Source organism: Ailuropoda melanoleuca, chromosome X, assembly GCF_002007445.2.
Source record: "Ailuropoda melanoleuca isolate Jingjing chromosome X, ASM200744v2, whole genome shotgun sequence".
NCBI lineage: Eukaryota > Metazoa > Chordata > Mammalia > Carnivora > Ursidae > Ailuropoda > Ailuropoda melanoleuca.
The window spans coordinates 21,509,371-21,536,138 of record NC_048238.1 but is presented as its reverse complement, the minus strand read 5'-3'; the positions used below and the strand labels follow the sequence as shown (position 1 = coordinate 21,536,138).

General features: G+C 41.5%; 1 protein-coding gene across 7 annotated transcripts in view; it reads right to left on the bottom strand.

The window, feature by feature from the left end:
* Positions 1–26,768, bottom strand: part of LOC100475400 (melanoma-associated antigen B18) — a 420,370-nt gene that overhangs the window by 339,616 nt on the left and 53,986 nt on the right. For 3 of the 7 annotated variants that reach the window (XM_034649752.1, XM_034649751.1, XM_034649756.1), the window contains exon 3: positions 14,351–14,468. The exons of the other annotated variants lie outside the window; for them this stretch is intronic. The gene's annotated coding sequence lies outside the window, so the exon portion shown is untranslated. The remainder of the gene's footprint in view (positions 1–14,350; positions 14,469–26,768) is intronic. 7 annotated transcript variants of the gene reach the window in all.

The window sequence follows — 26,768 nt, the reverse complement described above, 5'->3', positions numbered from 1 at the left end:
TATACCTATCCAAATTATCAATTAAGTGTGATCATAAGGACTTTTTAAGTATGCAAGTCCTCAAGAAAATTACCTGCTGTGGCCCCCTACTCTAGAAAGTACAGGATGAAAAATGTTCTCCACCAGAATGAAGGTATAAACCAAGAAAGACGTGGAAATAAGGAAATTCAGGATCCCACAGAAAAGCAAGGCAAAATGCGTCCTAGCATGGTGAAAAAGGGAAGTCCAGAGTGACTGTTGGGTCCAGGCCCAGAACTGCAGCAGAAGCAGAGAGGGCTCCCCAGAAGTTCCCTCTCCAAAAAAAGTAATTAAAACTGACATATTACCTAATATGTCTCAATGTATTAAGAGTTCTTTAGATGGGAAAGTTAATAATACTATATTACACACTTGAAAGCTGCTAAGAGGGGAGCCTGGGTGGCTCAATCGGTTAAATGTCCGACTCTTGATTTCAGCTCAGGTCATGATCTCAGAGTCATGGGATGGAGGCCCATGCTGGGCTCCACAGTCATGGGGAAGCCTGCTTGAGATTCTCTCTCTCCCTCTCCCTCCCTGACTCATGCACAGGCGCATGTGTGCACTCTCTCTCTCTCAAATCTTCTAAAGAAAAAGAAAGCTGCTAAGAGAGTAAATCTTAAATGTTCTCACGGCAAAAAAAAGAAATGGTGATTATGTGACATGATGAAGGTGTTAGCTGATGCTATGATGGTAATCTTTTTGCAATTTATAAGTATATCAAAGCAATACACTATATACTTTATACTTATATAATGGTATGCCAATTATATCTCGATAAAGCTTGAAAATTTTTTAAAAGAATTTTTAAAGACAAGAAAAAAGAGAGAGATCTGGATATGACAGAGTTTGGGGGTATTTTTATCCATAAAATAAAGGAGTAGATTAGCAGATCTCTAAATCTTTTCCAGCTCAAACAACTTATGATTTCTAACCTATGATCCCAAATTCTTTAAAGATGAAAGTCTATATTTTAGAGCCAAGGTCAATGATGTATGGTTCATGCACTTACCCAGGAAATGAGCCAAACAATAATAGTTAGAAAAACATTTTAGTAAGGTCGAGATTTTAAAAGTTGGCTATTTAGCCAAATAAGCTGCTTCCTCCAGTCAAACCACAATCCACTCCCCAACCTCTTCCAGGCACAGACTTCTAACCGTGGCTCCCAGAGAAGGAGCTGGAAATGGGTGACAAGAAATGCCCTTGCTAATATTGGCACCTTTCACAGACAGGCCACTGGTCTGCAAACTAAGAGAATTTAAGGATTAAGAACCCACTTCAGCTAAGACTCACATTAGCGGACTTATCCTTTGCATTTGCTAATGACCAAACTTAAACCTAATAAATACCTTGAAGTGACTGAGAATAAATGGGCATTTCCTGTGAAATCTTTCCAGCCTCCATACAATCCTAGGGATCATGCTGGTCATACATTTCTTGNGGCTTTTATGAGATTGAGAAATGTACCCTCTATTCCTACACTCTGAAGGGTTTTAATCAGGAAAGGATGCTGTATTTTGTCAAATGCTTTTTCTGCATCAATTGAGAGGATCATATGGTTCTTGAGTCTTTTCTTGTTGATATGATGTATCACATTGATTGATTTGCGAGTGTTGAACCATGCTTGCATCCCAGGTATGAATCCCACTTGGTCATGATGGATAATCCTTTTAATGTACTGTTGGATTCTATTAGCAAGGATCTTGTTGAGGATTTTGGCATCCATATTCATTAGAGAAATCGGTCTGTAATTCTCCTTTTTGAGGGGGTCTTTGCCTGGTTTGGGGATCAAGGTAATATTAGCCTCATAGAATGAGTTTGGTAGCTTTCCTTCTGTTTCTATTTTTTGAAATAGCTTTAGGAGAATAGGTATTATTTCTTCTTTGAATGTTTGGTAGAATTCCCCAGGAAAACCGTCTGGGCCTGGAGTTTTATTATTTGGAAGGTTGTTTATCACTGACTCAATTTCTTCATAGTTAATTGGCCTATTTAAGAAATCTATTTCTTCCTGTTTCAGTCTTGGTAGTTTATAGGTTTCCAGGAAGGCCTCCATCTCTTCCAGATTGTTTAGTTTTTTGGCATATAGCTGTTGATAAAAGTTTCTAATAATCCTTGCAATTTCAATGGTGCTGGTCGTGACCTCTCCCTTTTCAGTCATAATTTTAATAATCTCAGTCCTTTCTCTTTGTTTTTGGACAAGTTTTGCCAGTGGTCTATCAATTTTATGGATTCTCTCAAAGAACCAGCTTCTAGTCCTGTTGATCTGCTCTACTGTGGTTCTGGTCTCTAATTCATTGATTTCTGCTCTAATCTTGGTCAACTCCTTCCTTGTCAGTGGGTTAGGCCTGTCCCTCTGTTGCTGTTCCAGTTTCTTGAGGTGAGAATATAGAAACTGCATTTTAGATTTTTCTATTCTTTTGAGTGAGGCTTGGATGGCTATGTATTTCCCCCTTAGGACTGCCTTTGCAGTATCCCATAGGTTTTGGACCGTTGTGTATTCATTCTCGTTGGTCTCCATAAATTGTTTAATTTGTTTTTTGATTTCCTGGTTTATCGAGTCATTCTTGAGCAGGATGGTTCTTAGCCTCCAAGTGTTTGAGTTTCTTCCAAATTTTTCCTTGTGGTTGAGTTCCAATTTCAGAGGGTTGTGGTCTGAGAATACACAGGGGATAATTTCAATCTTTTGGTATTGGCTGAGACCTGTTTTGTGTCCCAGAGCATGATCTATTCTTGAGAATGTTCCATGGGCATTTGAATAGAATGAGTATTCTTTGGTTCTGGGGTGTAGTGTTCTATATATATCTATGAGGTCCAACTCGTCGAGTATGGCATTCAAAGCCTTTGATTCTTTGCTTAGTTTTTGCCAGGGTGTTCTGTCTATTTCTGATAGTGGGGTGTTGAGGTCCCCTACTATTACTGTGTTCTTATCTATATGTCTCTTTATTTTGGTTAAGAGTTGGCTTGTGTATCTTGCTGCTCCCCTGTTGGGGGCATATATATTAATAATTGTCATATCCACTTGTTGAATACTTCCTTTAAGAATAATATAGTGCCCTTCTGTATCTCTCTCTATGGCCTCTAGTTTAAAATCCAGTCTATCTGATATGAGAATTGCTACTCCAGCTTTCTTTTGAGGTCCATTTGCGTGGAAGATGGTACTCCATCCCCTTACTCTAAGTCTGAATGCATCTTTGGGTTCAAAATGAGTCTCTTGTAGACAGCAAATGGATGGGTCATTTCTTTTTATCCAATCTGCAACCCTGTGGCATTTTATGGGAGCCTTTAAGCCATTCACATTGAGACTGAAAACTGAGAGATAGAATTTTAATGATGCCATTTCTCTTTAAAGTCTTTGTATCGGTTGTGACTTGCTGCTCTGTATCACTCTTGGGGCCTTTTTACCTTTATAGAGCCCCCCTTAATATCTCCTGTAGGGCTGGTTTCGTGGTTACGAAATTGGTTAATGATTGGCGATTTTGGAACGTCTTTATTTCTCCATCAATTCTGAATGACAGCTTTGCTGGATAAAGGATCCTTGGCTGCATGTTTTTCTCTGAAAGAGCTTTAAAAATGCCCCCCCCCAACCCTTTCTCTCATTCCAGGTCTGTGTAGAGAGGTCTGACGTAATTCTGATACCTTTGCCTTGAACTCTCTCTCTCTCTTGCACTTTCTCCCCTGCTTTGTCTCTGTGAAATAAAATAAATAAAATCTTTTAAAAAATCTATAGAACACATCAACCACTTGCTAACCTAATCAAGTAAAGAAAGCACAATATAAAAAAATAAGAAATGACTTGGGAAAAATAATCACTAAAGGACTACATTTTTTAAATTGTGCTGGATTTCTCCCATTTGCCACTCCCTACTTTCTTTGCTCTGCCCCATGCCAAGGGAGGGCTGACAATTTGCAAGCTTCCTTTCCCTCTGGTTTTCATTTGGGTTTGGCCAAATGGAAAATCAGAGAATGGTAAGGAAATGAGATTGGGCTATTTATTGCCCCCAAGAACCCTCCCAATGAGCTACTCTGGACTATCTGCGTTCCTTCCCCAAAACTACAGTTCCTGCTAGGCAGCCTTCACTATAAAACCACCCTATTTCCAGTAATCACTTTTGCCCTTCGCCCCTTCCCTGCATTGGTGAGAGCTCCCCACTGTTACAAGCCCAATATCCTGTACTACTCCTCTTTGAGTTCCTTAAACCTTGCCCACTTTCCTCAGAATACTCAGGTTAAATATGCCAACTATTTCTTGCCAGGATTCTAACAGAAAAATCATAGTATATATAGTGTTTGCAAATACATGTGAAAAACAGGTTAAATTGATAGTTTTCTAAGAAATATAATTTATCAAAATTGGTTCTAATAGAGAGAAAAAGTACGAACAGATAGCAAAGGTAGAAGGAACAGAGAAAGTTGTCAAGTAACCACCCCCTCCTAAAAGACCAAGCCCAGGCCCAAAGGAACACAGCCAATTCAACAAAGGCCAAATAGACCCAATGCCACTTAACGGTTTCAGAGCACAGAAAAAGAAGGGACATTTACAAAATGTTTTTATGAAGTGAATTTAACACTGATGCAAAAACTGGATAGAAACTGGACAATAAACATACAGACCAGTCTCACTTCTGACTGTCAAAGCAATAATCCCAAATAAAATATTAGCAAGCAGAATTCATGAAGGCATCACAACAACTGCATATCAGGGGCAAGTAAGGTTTTCTCAAGAAGTCTAAGAATGGTTTCATATTAAGTAACTTATTAAAATAGCTCACAGTATTAATAGAGCTCAGGAGAAAGATCATGTGATAAACTTCATAGACACTAAAAAGATACTCAAAAAAATCTTCAGCATCCATTTCAGATTAAAAGCTCAATGATTATATTTCAAAGTATTATTACACACACATGTGCATGCCCCAAAGCCAGCATTTTACTTAATAAACACCAAGAGCATCACTGCTATAATGAATAAGGCAAAGATGCCCACATTTCCTGCTACTATTTAATACTTTATTTGAAGTATTAGACATTTCTGCACAGCAAAGGAAACAAACGACAGTGAAAAGGCAACCTACAGGTTACGAGAAAATATTTGCAAATCATGAATCTAATAAGTGGTTAATATGCAATATAAATAAGGAACTCCTACAACTCAATAGTGAAAAAAACAAGTAACCCAATTAAAACACGGGCATAAGACCTAAATGGACATTTCTCAAATGGCCAACAGACACATGAAAAGATGCTCAATATCACTAATCATCAGGGAAATGCAAATCAAAACCACAATGAGCTGTTCCTACAAAGCTGTTAGAATAGCTATTATCAAAAAGAAGAAAGATAACAAGTGCAGTGAATAGCAAGGGAATGTGGAAAAGAGAACGCTTGTATACTGTTGCTGGAAATGTGAACTGATGCAGCTATTATGGAAAACAGTATGAAGATTCCTCAAAATATTAAAAAGAGAACTACACTATGATCCAGCAATGCCACTTCTGAGTATACACCCAATGGAAACGAAAACAGGGTATCGAAAAGATATCTGCATTCTCATGTTTAGTGCAGCCTTATTCCTAATAGCCAAGATACGAAACAACCTAGTGGTTGTCAACGGATAAATGGGTTAAGAAGATGAGAGAGAGAAAAAAAAAAAAAGATGTGAGACGCGCGCACAGGCGCGCGTGCACACACACGAATATTATTCAGCCATAAAAAAGAAGGAAATCCTAGCATTTGCAACAATATGAATGGACCCTGAGGATATTACCCTAAGTGAGATAAGCCACACAAAGAAAGTAAATACCGTAAGTTACCACTTATATGTGGAAACTAAAAAGGCTTTAAGTCATAAATACAGAGAGTAAAATGGTGGTTACCAGAGGCTGGGAGGTAGGGGAATAGGAGAGATGTTGTTTACGGGTACAAACTTGCAATTAACAGACAAATAAGTCCTGGAGATCTCATGCACAGAACAGTGAATATAGACAATAATATTGCACTATAATCCAAGTTGCTAAGAGACTAGGTCTTCATTACTCCCATCACAAAAAAGAAAGGATAATTCTGGGGTATACCAGTGGTGCACACTGCTATTACAATGGCAATCATATTATAATACATAAATGTGTCAAGTAAAAAATAAATTTAAGTATTTTAATCAAATTTTCAAAAGCAAGTAAAAGAGGGGGAAATTCTAACAAATTCCATGAACGTTTAGCTTTCTGAGGCTATTCCCAGAGTCAGGAATAGCAAATCTAGAGTCTAGGGTAGAAACAACAAATGCCAGTTCTCACCAGAACTTCTCATTGCATTTATCACTGAGTAGCTGAGCAGACAAATCGATAAAATGCAAAATAAATTTCGGGTGACTCCTTTTTCCTTGAAAATAAATGATGAATGATTAGATTGGTCTGATGTTTTAGAAGAGCTGACGTTTTAGAATAGGGACATGCACAGATTACTTGGCTGCGAGCACTTCAGGAGTGTAGTAAGCACCATGGAGATGAAAATATTTAAAATGAATTCTAAAATGAGGGCCAAAAAAGGAGTTATGAAATCTCAATAATTGTTGGAACAGTTTCAAGACTTTCAAAATGATCAGCCATGTCTGGGTATGTGTCCAAAAGAATTCACAGCAGGATCTCTAAGAGATATATGGACACCCACATTCATTGCAGCATTCTTCACAATAGCCAAGAGGCAGAAGCAACGCCAGTGTCTGTTGGCGGGTGAGTGGATAAAGAAAATGTGGGAGACGCATACGGTGAAATATTATCCAACCTTAAAAAAGAAGGAGATCTTCTTGCATACTACAACATGGATGAAGCTTGAAGGAGGCTAAGTGAAATAAGTGAGTCACACAAAAAAAGCCATAAAAACTGAAGACAAAGAAACAACTACAGTGTGACTATACTCCTAGGAGGCAGCGACAGTAGTCCAACTTAGAGCGACAGCAAGTGAAATGGTAGTTACCCCATGATGGTAAAGCACAGCGTAAGACAGAAATCTGGGGAAGAGAGGAAGGGAAGTACAATAAGAGATCATGCTACAAGTAAAATGGCTATGAAAACCAAGCATCTTGAAGGTAACCCATTAGACTAGAATAAATAGGGGAGTTTATGGAAGCAGCGTGACGTAAGGCAAAGAACAGAGAGGAAAAAGTGCTAGAGATCTGTTGCACAACGTGAACATACTTAACGCTACTGAAATGTCCTCTTAAAAATGGCTAAGATGGTACATTTTACAATATGTGGCGTTTGGGTGTTTTTTTGTTTTTTTTTTTTTACTGTGTTTTTAAAAAAATCAGCCATGGATTTGGTTCACCACAGTTACCACAGTGATTAGACATAAGGACTTTATGATGGATCAAAACTGGATTTGAACCCTGGCTGGACTGCATTCTAATACTGTAACTTTGCAAACATTACATGAACTTTCTGCACCTATGATACTATGCATAAAATGGAGACCGGTAACAGCCTAGAGTCAGGAGACAGAGCACCCAGATTCTAGTACCATCTGTGCCACTTACTTTTTATAACTTCGTGAAATTTACTTAACCTTTGTAAGCCTCAGTTTTTTAATGTGTAAAATATGGATAATACCATATTTTGCTTTTAAGGATAAAATGAGATAATGTATTAATAGCATATCACAGTATGTCAGGCATATCATATTCACTAATTAAACCAATATTTATTAAATACACAATATCTGCCAGGCACTGTTCTAGATGCCAGGTAAGGGCCTAAGGATTGTGTAGCTGGTCACAGGAGAGTGTGGGCCTGGAGCTGGAGTAGGCTTGGCAAGATCCCCGAACAGGCCGAGGGACCCTGTAACACCAGCAGTCAGTGAGGGGGGAGGGGTAGGAGATGAAGTTAGCACAGTGACAGGGGCCGGATCCCTCAGGGCCCTGAACTTGATTGTAAGGACTTGGATTCTGACACTGAGCAAAACGCAGAGCTATTAGAGGGTTATAACAGAGAAATAACCTAAACTGACTTATATCTCAAAAAAACAAAAAACAAAAAACTCATGTGGCTTCTGAGTTGAGAACAGATCTTAGGGGGCACTGGTAGTGGCAGGGACTTGGATTTTTTTTTTTAAGTAGTAGCTGCAACTGATACTATATTTTATTTTATTATTATGTTTTACCAAACAAGCATGAAATACCCACAACACCATGTTGAAAATTCCAGCTTGCGCAGAAGACCATAGGCAGTAAATGCAGAGTCAACATGGACAGAAAAACTGGCCAGTGCACTGTAATGACTTATTCTTTGCACTGGGAGTTGATTCTGAGTGCTTCTCTGGGCAGAAGTAGCAATTGTAGACAATAAGGAAGGACCCACAGCACAGGCTGGGTGAAAGCACTGACCTGGCACTATGACCTGGAAGTTTTGAGCTCAAAGACTCTACCTTCAAAGGCAGAAAACAGGAAGTGGAAGCTGGTCTGCCCTTCCCAGGGGGCTTATTATTCCCCCTCTGACTGGGATCCAGCAGGTTCATGGAAATGCTGGGCAGTGGTGGAAATATTAGTCTGGTATTTGACTTAGGACAACTCTTTATCTTCTTAGTTTTTCTTGAGCTACCAGTAAAAGTCATTACAGCTTCTCGCTCTTGATGACTAAGAAACAAAAGCACAGAAATAAACACTCTTAAAACATGGAGAAAATGCAGGTAATCTCAAACTTGTCAAGGAATCAGTTCCTCCTGAGTAACTTGTATGTTCCCATCGAACTCAGAGTGACAACCAGAGTCAGGAGAGCGACCTCTGATGCCTTACGTGATCGCTCTCACCCTCCACCTGGATTCTTTTCTGATGGCATTCTTCCATCTCTTGCTTTCCACGTGTCTGCTAGAGCCACACAGGCCTCCTTCCTGTGGTCCAAGCACATGTGGACTGTCATGAATGGTGCTCCTCAAAAAGATTTGTCCTGCATAACATAAATATGGCCTTATTTGGAAAAAAGGTTCTTTGCAGATGTAATTAAGTATCTTGACTGAAATCATTCTGGATTACCAGGGTGGGCCCTAAATTCAGCAATAAGCATCCTTACAAATTACACAAAAGAAGACACAGATACACAGAGACGGCCAAGCTGGAGACACAGAGGAGAAGGTCTTGCGGAGATGAAGGCAGAGATTAAAGTGATGCAATCACAAGCAAGGAACACCTTGAGCCATCAGAACTGGAAGAGGCAACGAAGGATTCTTGTTTCGAACCTTTGGAGGGAATGTGGCCCTGTTTGCAGCTTGATTTCAGACTTCTGACTTTTAGGATTGTCAGAGAATATATTTCTGTTGTTTAAGCTGCCAGGTTTATGGTAATTTATTACAGTAGCTCTAACTAAAACAACCATACACCAGATATTCTCCTCTCAGGGCCTTTGCACTTGCGGTTTCCTCTGCCTAGACCATTCTCTTCAGATATTTGCAAGACCATCTCCAGCAATGCCTTTAATTCTTTGTTCAAGTGTCACCTTGTCCATGAGGCCTACTGTAACCACCCTGTTTAAAACTGCAACTTGTGGGGCACCTACGTGGTGCAATCGGTTAAGCATCTGACCTTTGGTTTTGGCTCAGGTCATGATCCCGGGGTCGTGGAATCGAGCCCCACGTCGGGCTCTGTGCTCAGCATGGAGTCTGCTTGAGACGCTCTCTCCCTGTCCCTCTGCCCCTCCCCCCTGTTCTCTCTCAAACATTTTAAAAAGTACAACTTGTGTAACATCCCTATCCCCCTTCCTAGTGTTATTTTTCAAAACCACTTTTTCATATATTATATAACTTGCTACTTTTTATTACTTGCTGTATGACTTTCCCAGTGTTGCTATAACAATTACCACAAACTGGGTGGCTTATAACAACAGAACTTTCTCAAAGTTCTGGAGGCTGTAAGTTTGAAATCGAGATGTCAGTCGGGCCATGCTCCCACTGAAGGCTCTAGCGAAGGATCCTTCCTTGCCTCTTTCTAGCTTCTGGTAGTTGCTGGCAATCTTTGGCATCCATGGCTTATAGATGCATCACTCCAATCTCTGCCTCCGTTGCCATGGCGTTTTTCCTCTCTGTTCGTGTCTGTGTCCAAATTTTCCTCTTCTTCTGAATAGGATACAGGCCATTGGATGAGGGACCACCCTAATCCACTAGGACCTCAAATTAATTTTTTTTAAGTTAGTTACTTTTTATTGATTGATTGATTGATTGTTATCCAACATGGGGCTTGAACTCACAACCCTCAAGATCAGGCGTCGAATGGTTTTCTGACTGAGAGCGCCACACTCCCTGGACCTCATTTTAATTTGATCACATCTACAAGATCCTGTATTCATATAAGGTCATTCACCTTCACAGATACTGGGAGTGAGCACTACTGCATGCCTCCCTTTCGGGGGCACAACTGAACCCATAATACCTGTCTCCCTCCATTAGAGGGAGTAAGCTCCATTAGAGCAGGCATTCTTGACAATGTAGAAGCTAGAGCTGTTCAAGCCGTGAGACTCTCGATAATCATTTGTTGGAAAAACAAGTAAATGAATACGTGCTCATGAAATCAGAGTGCCTCGGGAGATACAGTCAAATTAGTTGGATATAGACAAAAATTCTGCAAATTCTTAGAAAGATATGCTAGGATATGCACATCTCCAGTCATAAAAATAAGCAGTATGTTGACTAATTCATGGAATTAATATATTTTCAAAGGAAATATATTACCCTCCCAAAGCATTCAGAGTCACTCATTTGTTTCCGAGCCTCTTCTTTTAGGTAAATAATAGCTTTTTTCCTTGCTTTTATGTCACTGGTATAAACTTGTAGTCCTTACTTCTTTGTACCCCACCTCTTTGTTGCCTCAAACAGAAGTACTTGTTAATAGGATTTAATCCATTAGTAAAACGTTCAGCGGGTGCCTACGTGGCTCAGTTGGTTAAGCACCTGCCTTTTTGTCGCAGGTCATGATCCCAGGGTCCTGGGATCCAGTCCCACATCGGGCTCCCTGCTCAGTGGGGAGCCTGCTTCTCCCTCTGCCCCTACCCCCTGCTCGTATGCTCTCACGTGCGCTCGTGCTCTCAAATAAACAAAACATTAAAAAAAATTAATTAAAAAATACAAAATAAATAAAACGTTCAGCACCTGAACAGCCGAAGTCAAAATCATAAATTCCAACGTGAGGTTTCCAAGAATAAAACAATGTCCAGTCTCTGACATTTATTGAATACTTCACCATATTAATGCCGTTAAAAAAAAGCTCTCTAAAAGGTAAATCATTTCAGAGCAAGAGCTCAAATTTCTATTAATAGCAATAGGTACTGTTCATTCTTTACGTGAAAACCGTTGGTGACAACATTATTCAAATCAGAACCACTTAAGAAGGCCTCTGCAGGTCTGTATCTAATATCAGAAGCCACTGCACACCTCTCAAAAAGAGGAACTGTTCAGTTCAGTCACCAACTGAGTCCTGATTCTGATAACAGGACAGCACAGAAGGTCTCCTACCTCAACACATTTCTTTTAATGAGTAGGAGTTGTGATCTTTTCTTCTATAGAACAAAACCTAACATAAGGAGAAAAAGTAATGTACTAGGTATTTTCAAATGTCATTTTTCAAATATATTTTTGTCAATATGGATGCCTGGTGTATGATTATGAAATGTTAAAATATCCTACTGAGGCTTTCTTCCTATTTTACTAAGCTCCTTTGCAGGAGAAGCAGCAGCGCCATCTTCTGGAATAAATGGAATGTGAAATAATTAACGGCGTTTGTAAAACTCGGAGTCCTAAGGAAAAAATAGATCATCTACATGTCTGTAGCACAACGAAAGCCTGCAAATCAACGTTAGGTGTTAATCATCACAGAAGAAATTAACATGGAATGAATTTCTGATGTCAAGGAACAACTGCATAAGGGCAGCAAACTTCTCTTGCAGCAGAAGATTGTGTGGGTAGCTCACGCCATTGTGGCATTTTTAACATATAAATGACACACAATAGGAGGAAAATCTATGTTCCGGAAATGAACTGGAAAAAAAAAGTATATCATGAGATCCAACTAGAGTCAAACCCCTTTGCAGTGGGAAAGTAGAAGAGACGGAGAAAAAAAAAATTCTGTGATATTTTTCCTGCCTGCTATTGAAGATAATGCATAATATAAAATGGAATAAAGAAGCTCACAAGAGAAAATGACTGCAGCACACCATACAGAGAGTCACTGAATGGTATAGCAGGGTTGTATCTGGGACAGGTCAGTCAGGGCACCAGTCACAACGGGCACTAAAACCATCCCTGGGAAATTACAGTAATGAAGAAAGAAATGATCATTTCTGAGAGAGTGCAACAGATTGGCTAAATGGAACACCTGGATTTGGGACAAGTTAGGAGTCTCCTATGTGGGGGGAAACTTGTGAAGCCCACCCCCCCCCCAGAAAACCGGGTCAGCGTGGTAGGCAGAATTCTAAGATTCTAGGCCCTTGGTGTGCACTCACCTTCTCCCAGCTATTCCAACACTGAACTAGGCATTACTGGAAAGAAATCTTGCAATAAGTCCATCTTAAGATACAGAGAGCATTGAGGTGGGCCCCAATTTAATCAGATGAGCCCCTTAAAAGCACAGAATTCTCTGTGGCTGTTTGCAGAAGACAAAGTCAGAGAGTAGAAGTGCCACTGCTGGCTTGAGGATAAGGGAGGCCACGTGTCAAGGAACACAGGTGGCATCTGGAGCTGAGAGTGGTCTCCGCTGACAGCCAGCAAGAGAATGGGGACCGCAGCCCTCGAACTGCAAGGAACTGAATTCTGCCAGCAAGAACGCACTCAGAAGTGGATTTTTTGCCAGTCTCCATATAACTCAGCCTAGCAGGCCCCGAGATTTCAGCCCGTGACACCCTGAGGTGAGAACCCGGCCCTGCCCTGAACCCATACAACTGTGACATAATACGTGACTGGTGTTTGAAACCACTAAGTTTGTCACCATTTATTATTTAGAAATAAAAAATTGATAGATGAGAATAGATACACCTAAAATTACTTTCCAAGGAACACAGTCCCTGTGCCCATCCGGCTTTAATATTTGCTGAGGGGGCTATAGGTTTTGCCCTTTCTTCTTATAATACTTAGTTGAACTTTTAAATAAATATTTGGGGACACATTAAAAGATTAATGCCTTGTCAGGCTCCACATTATCAGCTTTCTCAGTGGGCCTGCAGCATTAACTCACACTCGGGTGCCTTCATGTCTGCCAATAAGCAGGAGTGAAAATAAAAAAAGAACAGCCGGTACTGCATGGGCGCGGGCCTATCATTCAGATGCCCCGTCTCTCGGAAAGGTGGCTAGCTGGTACCATACTGGCACTGGCCAAGTATCGTCTCTGCCAAAAAACCGTGCTCCTGGTGGGAAACAGGCAAGAACAAAGCTATGAAAGGGGTAAAACATCTTGGGAGGCAGGAAATAGGACAGGTTTGCAAAGCTCATTTTATCTAAGAATTTTCCCTCCTCAGCTTCTGGGAGGTGCAGTTGTCTCAACAGCTCCAGCCTCAGGGTTGCCAGATTTAGGTGAAGGAAACAACACGACATGGAGTTAAATTTGAATTTCAGATAAAGCATCAATATTTGGTATACATATGGGTCCAAAATATTGTACCTATCCAACGTAGACCAGTTTACCCCGAACCAAACACTCAGTATTACATGAGACCTATTTATACAGAAAAAAATATTGTTTATCTGAAATTCACATTTAACTGAGCATCCTGTGTTTTGTTGGACAACTCTACTTATCACTGTCTTCCTTCCTACTCAAGTTATTTTGCTTAAAATAGATAGAAGTTTCAGGGGGCGCCTGGGCGGCTCAGTCGGTTTAGTGTCTGACTCTGGATTTCAGCTCAGGTGGTGCTCTTGGGGTCCTGAGATTGAGCCCCACGTGGCGCTCTGTGCTGAGCGTGGAGCCTGCTTAAGATTCTCTGTCTGCCCCTCCCTGGCTCACTCACAAGGGTGAGCGCCCTCTCTCTCTCTCTCTCTCTCTCTCTCTCTCTCTCTCTCGCTCTCTCTCAAAAAACAAAAAAGAGAGAGAGAGAGATCCAAGTTTCAGGTCCTTTAAGAACCCACGTCTTCACCATTCCTATACGTGGGCCCTGAAACTTTGCAGACGATCCTTATCAGGAGTTTATTCCCCCCCCACTTCGATTTCAGCCACGCTACTTTCTTTGACCAGTGAAATAGGGCAGACGTGGCAGTGTACATTAAGAACCTTGTGGGTGTTTCCACTTGCCCACTAGGACCTCTTTATCGACTTGAGTCCCAGGAGGAGGCTGCAGCCACCCCAGCCAAGCCCAATCTAGAAAAGTTTACTCACAGTGATGAGGGAGCAGAAGGCTTGCTCAAACAGCTTCGAACAAAGCAGAAGCTGGCACGCTACACCACCGCCTCCCCCATGTGTTATGTGTGACGTCCCTCAGGCACTCCTGGCTGCCCTAAAGGAAGAACAAAGGGTTAACTGATAGAGACCACAGTCCTGCAGGACAGGGGTCTTCTTCAGTTTACACATGTCCTAGCGATTTACAAGGAAGCAGCTTTCTTATCAATAGCCTAACTTCCAGAGACCTATAACTCAGTTTCCTGAAGCCCTAACATCACCCTCCCCTCCATAAAATTGAGGGAGGCTGAGGCAGAAGGAAATGTAAATTTAACTGAATTTCTTTAAAACCTGCAGCCCATTGATAAGGACGCGTGATAGGAGGAATGTAACATTCCTCCAGGAAGTTCCCAACTATCTTACCGTTAACGCCTTACTAGAGGGGGAAACAACCTTAACCTGACAATGGCAAGGCCTCCGGTATCCTGTGAGTCTTCTTTAACATATGAAAGTACTTTCTCAACCTCCCTTTTCCTTACCTCCCCCAACCCCATAGTATATAATCCACCACCCCTCACAACCGGGGCAGCAGCTCTTTCTGCCCAAGGGTCCTGTCCCCGTGCTTTAATAAACCACCATTTTGTACCAAAGACGTCTCAAGAACTCTTTCTTCGTCATCGGCTCCGGACCTCGCCCTACCGAACCTCACCGATGTCCCACAACCTTATCAATAGCCAGTCGGCAGACCCGTGAGCGGAAGACACACATCCCGCTTGTTTGCCGGGGAGATTCCCGCACTTGCTCATTTACACGCCACCACTGCTACCATAGGTAACTCCCACTTCCCTTCCCACTTCACGGCGACGGTGTTAAAAGAGAATTCAATAACCACAATACCGGCTGGTTTTAGAAGCCACAAAAGAAAGAAAAGAAACTCAGTCCCCGTACATGTAAGGATAGATACTACTTCCCCTTTGGCTCCCTCAGAGGCTTCGGGAGAAGGCCCGGGGAGAGCACTAGCGGGGGAAGGGAGACATATCGAACGTTACTCTAATGCTCCGAGAGTTATTGTCTTGTCATGTCCCTGTTTTATTTTGAACTGTCATGCTGAGCTTTATTGAGAATTACAGCGTTGATAGGGAGGATTTGATAAAGCCTGCGCAGCATTACTTTTCTGGACGTCTAGGCTTTTTTTTTTTCATTTTACCCAGTGTCTATCTGAATCAAGCACTTCTGATTTTCTTATATCTACCTAAGGATTAGAGCTAAATAACTTTATTAAAGACCAGTGAACTGTAGTTCAATTCTCTCACACTCAGATCTATTTTCCTGCGGATGTGAAGGCTTTAACATACACACTCACCCTTGCAATTTGATTTCTCTTCCAGTACACTTTCTAAGAGTGTGTGTAGTTGAGCATTTACTTTTAATATGATTGATACTGTAGCAGATACTCAGTAAATCTCTATGCCACACAGCCTTTCAATTACAGATTGAAGTAATAGCTTATACTTGTTCATTTGGCTTTTATGACAAAGAACAGATAAAGCGTGAATCTCACTGGATGGTTCCAAGACTGATGATGGAATATCGGGCCATGTATTTCTGGTGTGTCATCTCTCCGAGTTCATCTGGATATCGTCACCAAAAGTGTCCTGAAAGCTGGTTTATGCAGGATTCTATCAATTGGACATCTCTATTAAGCAGCTCTTCTTCTCTTTGCCAGGGTAATGATTGCAAGCATATCTACAAGACCCTAAAATGCCTCCTCGCCAGCGATATTAAATTATATCCAGGGTCGTTCTTCCACTGCACATACATTACTGAACTTCAGTGCTCCCAGCGCCGGGAGAGCACGCCTGGTGCGCCCAGTAGCATTCCATCTGCTTAATTACAACAGGCTAGGCTTTCTTCTACCACACAGGTAACGGACTTTACTGAGGGTACATCGTCTCCAGGGGTCATTTATATTTGCTCCCAGAAATCAAAGATCTACTGCCCTTTGGGGAGTCTGCGTCAGCATAAGGGCAGCCGGTGTGCTTGACACACATCGGGGACGTGAGGATGATCTTAAGGGAACGCTCTGCTTCTCCCAGCGTGGCCTGCAGGACCGCGGCAGCACGTGGACGTCCTTAGAAATGCAGGCTCTCAGGCACACCTCAGACCTACTGAGTCAGAATCTGTGTTTTATCAAGATCCCCAGATGATGCCTATGAACACCGAGGTGTGAGAAGCGCAGCTCAGTGTTTACTCCAATGATGCCATTCCTCCAAGCAGCAAGATGCACTCGAGGATTTCCAGCCGGACGCTTTACATAAGCTACCCAACCAATACGTCTAAGGCTGCAACTCCATGATGAAATGGGTTTCCTACAACCTATGTCGCAAAATTATGAATATTAAATAAGATCATACATTTTAAAACCCAAAAGGACCTGTAGAAATGTTAGCTCTTGCTACTGTTCAGTGAGTGTGCCCTCATTGTTTCATTCCCAGTGCAGTGTTCAAAAAGACTCACAATGAGGGGCCCCTGGGTAGTGCAGTCGGTTGAGCGTCCGACTCTTGGTTTCGGCTCAGGTCATGATCTCAGGGTTGTGGGATTGAGCCCAGCCTCGGGCTCTGTGCTGAGTGCAGAGTCTGCTTAAGACTCACTCTCTCTCTCCTTCTGCCCCTCCCCTCCCTACAAAAAAAAAAAAGAAAATGTAAACCTGAAGCCTCTGTCCTGGAGATGCTGATGCGATACATCTGAGGTCACACCTAGGAATCGCTATTTTTAAGAGGTACCCAGCGGATTTTTGTGACCACTCGGGTTCTAGAAATGCTGTTCCAAATGAGAGTCCCCTCCAGAACTGGCTGTGGTTGCAAGTTTGCAGCCCATGGTACTTTCTTTAAAGTCAACACCACCTGCACACGCACATTCTAAGAACCCAGCCCCTAAAGTGCAAGGCCCAGCTCTCATTTGACTTGCTCCGGAGCTTCATTACCTCCCGGGTTTTCCTTGGTGACACAGGCCAAGAAGAAACCAGCTTCATCTGCCTTTTAAATGAACTACAGTTACCTAGACAGACCTGAGCCGACTGTCTGTCTTCTCTCACACACAGGCTGGGAATGCATGTGTTCATACTGAAGAATGTTCTCTCCCATTTCCTTTGTCAGTGCTTCTGCCCTTACCTTGGAATCCAGTCTCAACCAGCTTGCATATTCAGCTTTATTCCTGGCACACCCTTTGCTGCTCAGGCCTCCCAACGATGTTTGCACCTGAGCAGATAATGATGTCATTCCACAAACACAAGACCTTCTCTATCTGAACCTATATTATGTTTTGAGTTCTTAGCCGGCCATTTGACTGAAATTGAAGGCCAGGAAATTCCCCAAAGGTAGGTGGCCTGCAAAGTGACAAGGTGCTGGGGGTGAATGCAAGGCTCTCTCATGCTGGTTTCTATCGTGATGGCCACATGGCCATCCCGTGTGTGTGTGTGTGTGCGTGCATGTGTGCACGTGCACATGCCCAAGCACACAGTGTCCATGCAGGTCACTGTTTGAAACCCTTTTCCCGACCACAAGTCCCCTTCAGATGCAGGAGGTATGTGAGCCTGGTTAAGGCCACTGTCAGGACCATGGGATATGCTCTGCGGCTCCTGCCCTGCACAGGGCACCGGGCAGCTCTGTGGCAGGGTCTCAGATCCCCCGTCTTTACTCCACAGTCATGTCTCCTGCTTCCCCGTGCTCTCTGTAGGAAAGGGAGGAGACAGACGTGAGCAGCAAGTGTCCTCTACCCTTGGTTTCCACAAACCTACCCAAGATTTTAGTGCAAAGTGGCGACCAGTGGGTCTCAAGGCCCCTTCCCTTGAAACCTCAAAACCAAGTTTTGCTACCCCCTCCAACTATCCGTGCCTCATTCTGGGCAACTATCTAAACTTGAAGGAGAACAGACTTACTCTATGGCTTCCTAATTCTTCCAAAGTCTTTGTTTATGCCCTGGGTTTTTTCATCCCCTCTAAAATGGAAGCTTTTAGAATCCAAACACCCATAACTGACGGACCTCTGCTGCCTGCTGTGAATACAGCATTAAGCATTTAACCTAATTGTCCGAACACAGGGGAGTATAAGGATAAAAGGAAATACAAGAAAAAGAAGCAAAGGCTGACATTTCAACAATATGATTTTGCTGTATAATTATTTTTCAAGTATTATGGCACCTCCCCCACCCCAGCAGGTGGCCTGACGAGGGATATAGAAACTTCACGAGCAGATGAAATGAGAAGGCAGCAACCACAACTCCCAACTAACTCTGCCACGCCCCTCAGTGTTTACTTTTCTTTCTGGAAAAAAAAAATTTGACAAAGCATCCCTCTCTTGATGTCCTCAATTAGGGTTCTACTGAGGAAGAACTTCGAACGTGACCCAAGTGTGAGAAGCACAAATACATGAAACGCCGTAGGGCACATGAAGAGAAGGGTTAATTTCCTGGCTGGCTGGTGACATCGCCCATGGCAATAGCGAGAACTTGCTCTGTGTCGGCTACTCTGTGCAGCCTTTTCACATTTATTATCCTGTTCTTTCCACAACAGGCCTATGGTTGCGTTCCTGTCATTTCTGCTATTTTCATATGAGAAACATAAGTAACTGGTCGAAGTGGTGCGTCTCAGACATAAATTGTTTTTGGAGACCCCATAGTAAATTCACCAACACCGTGTCCTACTGCAAATGAGTGAGTGACGGACACCACACCCAGACTGGCCTCCCACATAAGGGGGGTGTGGCTCTGCTGCAGTTGCCGCTGGAGGAGCCAAGTCTCCGTGAATCAAGCAGATAAGCACACGCACAATGTTTACGGAGCTGTTATCACCTGATCTATCCCTTCCCTATCTCTTCAATCTTGAAATGATGTACCTGGGAGATTCTTTCTCCTTTTGAGGGCAATAGATAATGCAGATGTGAGTAGGCACGAACATGGATTTCAGACTAAAACAACACTGTGATTAACAAATAATCTTTCATTTAGGGGCGCCTGGGTGGCACAGCGGTTAAGCGTCTGCCTTCGGCTCAGGGCGTGATCCCGGCGTTATGGGATCGAGCCCCACATCAGGCTCCTCTGCTATGAGCCTGCTTCTTCCTCTCCCTCCCCCTGCTTGTGTTCCCTCTCTCACTGGCTGTCTCTATCTCTGTCAAATAAATAAATAAAAATCTTTAAAAAAAAAAACAAAAAACAAATAATCTTTCATTTAAACCTCAAGATGAAATTTGAAGGTATGTATCGGAGGTACATCTTCCAGGTCTCAGGCCTACAAATATAAACCAAGACCCAAGAAGACAAACCCATATAAACTGAACAAACGAAAGGCTACGAAAAAATTCAAGTTAAATATTAAATGCTCATGCTATGGATCTGTTCACCTCTGCTGAATTAGGCAGTTTGGGACAAGTTTTCATGTATCACATTTTAATTCCTCAACCATCATTTCACTCATAAAGTCTTGCCAGCTTCCTCTTTTATTGACAACTATTTTCGTTCCAAAAGCTATCACTGCTATATCACAATTAGCCGAGAACGGAGCTAAACCCTGTTAGAATGGGGGGAGGCCTACAATCCAGTCACAGGCTCCTTTGTCTCTGGCTATAATCGTTGCTTTTGACAAAATACTCCTTATGGGGACTAAATGACTAACTCTTTTGTAACACATAAAGAAACACAACTTATGCTTAATTGGAAAAATATGAACTAATGCTTAAGAGTCATCTACCCCAGCCCATGGGGCCCATGGTGCTCGATAATGGCAGTGCTTCAAGCCCCACACACAGCATGAGCTGCTTTCATTGCTCTGTTTTCCTACATTCCAGCTCTATGTGCCGAGCAGAAAAGATCTCCATAAGAACACTTCATTTCCCTGGCCAAAACAAATTCATAATTATAAAGTAACTAGTTGCCTTTGTGTTGTACTTAAAGTGCTTTAAGAACTTGCAGTAACCCTCAAAACAAACCCTTTCGATTCTGATGTAAACTTTTTTGGTTTTCATCACCCCGTTTCTATTCTGTCTCCCACCTTCTTCCCGGGGGGCCTCTCTGCTTCTCATGACTGCCCCACTGGAGAAGTCTAACAGTCCCTTTTTTCATTACCCAACACCCATTTCAAAGAAATGTTAAGGTAATTTAATCATCCCTGAGACCCAAACAGCACAACATCTTACCGTGTAACAGGACCCAAGGAATTCACCCCGTGGTTATTGTATAGGCTTTCAAATTTCCTCCAAAAAGAGAGGATGGTTTTTATTTACTCCCTTTAACTGGTGCTTCATCCCTTTGGTTTAAGTGGATGCGTAATTCTAAGAAACTGGCTTCCGTCTTATTCTCATTGTGAGGGGAAACTTCTTACAACATCTCAGCCAGCTAAAGATAGGGATTTCAACGATGGAATAACATGACCCTCTCCTTTTACAAACAAGGGGCTTTATGCCCAAGGAAATCAAGGAACTTCATCAAGGTTAATCAGCAAATCACATCCCTTACTTTTCTTCTGTCATCCAAATAACTAATCTTATTTTCTTAATTTCACCATCCAATATCCCCTAACAAACTCCCTGACAGATCTTCCATATTTAACAAACACGTATAATTATTAGTTTAATAGGCTTTGAGCTCCCCAGTGAAGCATACACGAACTACCTGCTTCCTCGAATAGACAACAGATTCTCTCTGGGAGCAACAGCTGTGCAGTGACAGGCATTCACGCAGTCTCTTCTTCAAAAACCCTTAGATGCCAAGTGACTTCGCAAAACACACACCAGCTAACGGTCGGCTCCACGCAGTCTGACAAGCTGCTACCCCCGATTCTTAAAAGGAAGTGTCAGAATTGGTCCCTTGCCTCCGTCAATACCTATTTTTTCATACCTATAGCAATTTCATAAAAATATGGGGTATTCGTATGGTTTATAGGTTACATTGAGGAAAAAGGAAAATATTATTTTTTCCAAAAGTATAGCCCTCCAGAGGCTAACAACTGAAGGGCAGTGTGTGTGCGGAGACGGAGGCTGAAGGGATGGAAACGGGGTGGGGTGGAAATGCAGTGCTTTGGCCACAAGCGGAAAAAACCGCTGGCTGTTTTAACCTCTGTGTCATGTGGAAGGAGGCTGGCTCCAACTGCAGATCATTTAAAACTGTAAAAACTTCTTCTTCGATAAGACCAGCCAGGCTCATTAGCCCCTCCACAAGTCTCAAGCATTCCATTTTCTCCACACAGTATTGCATGGGAGAGCTGAACAGATATTATTGAAAGAAATGAAAGTACTTCTTTTCCTCGGAAGATTATTAAATATGATAGCATGCTCAAAAATTCAATAGCTACTCCCATGCGTTAAGAAAAACCAAATGATTTGTTCATTTATTTATTAGCTGTTTATTAAGTGTCTATTGTGTGCCAGACTCTGTTCTTAGTGTTGTGGGACAATTTATAATATTTAAGCCTAAATAAGGCTCTTGTGTTCATTTGAATCCATTTGCTTTGCCATTTGACAAAAAAACTCCCCCACCCTACTCCCGGGCAGAAACCTCTGTTCTAGAAGTAGCCTCCATCAAGAAGTAATGTGTGAAAACACACTAGGTTTTCATCCTAATATGCAATATAGCCCCCAATCTCAACGTTAATATAGTCACTGATTCTCCTCCTTTGACTATAAATTTGGCTGACAATTAGCTTCCCCTTATTAGAATTCTAATGCACAATTGCCCCTACAGAGCTCATTAGGATTTTGCTCAAGTTACGTGCATTCTGGCTCATAGTTGGCATATTTTCTAACATTACAAGTGTGCCTTATTAAGCAGAATCTTGCTGAATGAGGCAGACGCCCGTTTTCTTCCTCATTTTTAGAAGAGAAAAAGATACTACCCAATTCCAAAAACATAGGCTTTAAGCAGCCTATGAAAATGTAAAACCGGCCTATACTAGTAACTGTAATTTGTGAGTCTTACAGCAAGCACACTGCGAAATGTTTTTTAAAATTTCACCGTTACACATTTATATTGACTGTGTTCACTAAAAATCTAATAAAGCAATGTCTTTAATAAGCATGAATATTGGTTTGTTGTTTAAGGAAAATAAGTAATTTATATGAAATCAGAGACAGGCAAAATTAATATATGTGGCAATAAAAATCAGAATAGTGGTTGCCTACGGATTGTGGAGGTGACCCGGAGGGGGCATGAGAAAACTTACAGGGGGTATACAAATGGTTTATATCTTGATTGCAGCAGTGGGATAAACGAGTGCATATGTTTGTCAAAACTCATCTAATAGTTCAATTGAGACTTGCATATGTCACTGTTGGTAAATTTTGCCTCAATATAATAAAACATAATAAATGGAGAACTGAAAATATCAGGGGATTATTATAATCAAAAGTAGTCTTTAAGGAAGAATGAATGCAGATGTTCCAGAAAGGCTGAGGAACAGTTTCCTAGAGAAGTAGCAGCCTGCAAGTGATCTGAAGGACGATCATGGATGAGAGAATGGAGGAGGAGAGAAGGCTGCTCCAGGCTGCTCCAGGGAGAAGCGGACACAAAGGTGTGACTTCGGTGAGGAATGACAGTACAAGAAGCTGAAAGGCACACAAGAGCCAAGCCATGGAGGGTTTTCATGCCCTAAGGAATTGAAACTTCTTTCCAAAGGAAATTTGGAGGAAGTCTGGAAGATTTTTAACTGAGGAATGATACAGAGAGCGAGACATATATAGATATATAGACAGAAGCATTATGAATGCTGACTGTATTTCTGGCTTGGGCAACCAGGGAGAAGTGTGTTGAGGTAGAGAAGGCAGGAGGAGTAGAACTGGATGGAGACAAAGCTGAGTTCTCTCAACCCATCGTATTTCACGTGCCTAAAAGACATCCAAGCAGAGCTATCCAATAGGCTGCTGGGCTGAGGTACTGTAACCCTATCCACAAATTTGCCCAGGACAGTTTTTGCTTATTACTGTTGCCCCAGAAAAAATTATTAATAGCACCGCCTTTCACTCCCCCAGCACGTTCCAGTTTTATCATAAATTATACGGTCACCCTGGTCATATGTAGGACAGGATTTTAGGCTATTTGTGTTCAATTTAGACAAAAGATTTTTGGTGTCATCAATACATGAATAGTGGGTAACGTTAAAGGATGGGATCATTGAAAAAGAGATTTTAACTGAATCTGAGGAATACTGACACCAAGAGGAAGATGGAAGAGGGCCCCCAAAAGATGAAAATAACAAAAAGCATTACGGAGTTAGAAAAAGAAAACTAAAAAAGATGGTTATTCTGGAAACCAAGGGAAGATTTGTTCAAGTAATTCTCTCCTCAAGAGGAGGCATGCTTTCCAATGTACTTAGTGCTGCTGTCTACTACAGAAACTCACACGTAGAAAGTACTCCGTAGATGTCTGATGATTAATTAGTGGAAAGCTGCAATTTCTGTTCCTAAGTAGCAAATACCCTTCCAGAAGCCCAGTTTCAAAAACGAGCAATTCTTTCAAGACAAAACTTTAGTTTCAGAAACTATGATACCCATCAATTCTCCTTTTCTGAAATTTATAGCTCCAACATTATACTTCCTCTGTGATTCTTTCTGGCTTCAGACGAAATACAGGGAGATATGTCTTTGTCCATAATTCCCTCAAATACCACCTTCTCTTAGCTTTTACTGCTCTGTATCATCTTTGAGTGTAGAGATTTCACTTTTGTAAGTACCACCCTTCCTGTTGTTTCTATGTGTCTAACAACTAGAATTATTTCTTTTAAAAGACTTTACTTATTTATTTGACAGAGAGAGAGACAGCGAGAGAGGCAACACAAGCGGGCAAGTGGAGAGGGAGAAGCAGGCTTCCCGCCAAGCAGGGAGCCCAATGCGGGGCTCCATAGCAGGACCCTGGGATCATGACCTGAGCTGAAGGCAGACGCTTAATGACTGAGCCACCCAGGCGCCCCTAACAACTAGAATTATTTTCCCCTATTATTCTTACGTTTTCTTGCTGTTTCTGCTGCACCTTGCCAAAAACAAAAGCAGCAACCAAATGCTTCTACAAAGAAGATGCTGATCTCCTGGCAAAAATCTGTAAGTTAACTGTTTGCTGTCTATCTCTAAATACAAAGCATGCATAAAGAAAAAATGTACAGTGATAGAGCTACCTAAAACTCTTCCCTTACTCTCGAACAAATGAGAAGTCAATTTTACTTGACTAGATTTATATATACTAACCTAACATTCCCATGAATCATAATTTACATAAGTCTTCTAAGATGTGGGAGTTTACCTAATTCAGGACATCAACTGGTATTCCACAATCTAAATCTTAAGTAACATCTATCCATAATCAATATCTAATCTGTGCTAACAGCATCCAAAAGAAAAATAAGAAAGGATACTAATGTAACACGGTGTGTCAATTATCCTACCAAAAAAAATTAAACAAACAAACAAAAAAGGACAGACAACGTACACTTACATGAAGCATAATGGTCATAGTTTCTGGCACATCTGTGGGGTTGAAGCTAGCAAACCGTAAACAATTCTCAGTAAATGTCAGTTCCCTTCCTTTTTAAAACAGGTAAGAATACTTTCAAAGAGTAAGAAGCTGGTTGGTTTACCAGGTTGATGTGAATGATCCAGAATGATCGTGAGCAGTTGTGAGCCCAAGACGATGAAGACAGAACCTATCCATATTCATTTGTCTGGATTATTACATGACAACCATAATACGCATACTTCCCCTTTTGAATCAACTGTGACTGGCTTTAATATAGATTCTGTTCTAGAGTCTGCTGTCTGCTGGTGTGGCATCTTTTGCTAGGTTCAATACAATACTATCTAACTCGGGCCCACTTCACGCCCACATACACTGAGGTTCAGGATAAACAGCTTTCAACAAAATTTGTCACATGGAGGTAGTTAAAATGCTACCAGTAAGAAAAAGTTGTCTGGACCACTCAACCAAATCCTGAATGCTGACTAAAGAAATCTCATTTATTTCTAAAGGGTAATAGTTAAGATGCTTATAGTTTTTAACCAGTCTATTATTTTGTAAGGTTGAACAAAGCTAATCAGACATCCTTCTAAACAGATTAGAAATATAAACTAAAACAGGAAGAGCAGCAGAGACGATGACATTAATTGTGGGACCAGATTTTGGGGAAGATGGTAGAGATGTAACTTAATCTCTTCTTCAGGTGTACTTGTAGCTTATTTCAATAAAGTTATTGATATTTACCCAGTAATTCAGCCTGGCGTTTCATTCCATTAGTGCTAATGAAGCTTTATAAAGATACTGTAAAAACAGTGACAACACAAGTGTGTGATTTTGACACTCGGGGCAATCTCATCCATTACAAATTAGTTTAGACATGATATTTTGCCTTAAATTCCAAAAAATGAAATTAATTCAATGAAACTGCTCAACTTCCAGTTGAGCTCAACTCAATTCAATTCAGCTCAACTTTCAGTCTTCTGAGTAATCATCAGAATTGGAATCGCCTGGAAATGGCCGAGTTTTAACTTATAAAGCAGGACAATGTTTTGAGATATTGAGGGTTTTTTTTTTTCATGTAAGTTTCCTTGAGCCCATTGCTTTTCTCACCACCATTCAGCATCCTTAAGGAGGGAAGGAATACAGTCAAGAAGTTAACTGAGTTTTTGAAAGAAATAAAAATGAAAACAGAGCAACAGCGGTGGCCTTATTTATGAGAGCCATAGTTTTCAATCTTGAGAGCCACAAATCCAATAGACAAACTGTTTTGATTTGTTTATTATGAAGACTTGTCAGGCATATCAAGATCCAAACGTTTTAGAGGGCTGAAACTTAAGTGGTAGAGAATCAAAACAGGAGGGAGCTGTGGAAGTCGATGGCTCTGAGGGAGGACAGCTCTCTGAATCCTCCCATTCCATCATTTACTCATTCAACTCACTTCTGGGGGCTTGCCTTGTTCCAGGCACTGGTCTGAGTGCTGGAGCTACAGCAATAATTAAGAGGCAAAAATCCCTCTCTCAATGACCATACCATCTAACTGGCAGAGACAGACAAAAGATGAGCTAAGTCAGTAATATGTTTATTGAGTTATGTGGTAGGAATTGTGAAGGTACATGGAGTCCAGGAATAGCTCAAAATTGTCCAAGATGTAGAATGGACATCCAAATGGAACCTGGTATCAAGGAAAAGAGAACAGAATATGTAGCCATCACGACTAAGGCCGCCATAGGAAATTTAGACCCCCAATTGTGGGTCTAAACAAAAGGCTTGATGTTCACCAACCTGGTCAACTAAAGTACAGTAGAAAGAGGTGAGCAAGGACAGGGATTTTCAGACCAATCTGAGATCTTTCCTCCAATGCCAGTGGAGTAAACTGATTGCAGAAATGGTTATCACACTTCACTCTCCCCATATTCACACTTTGCAATGT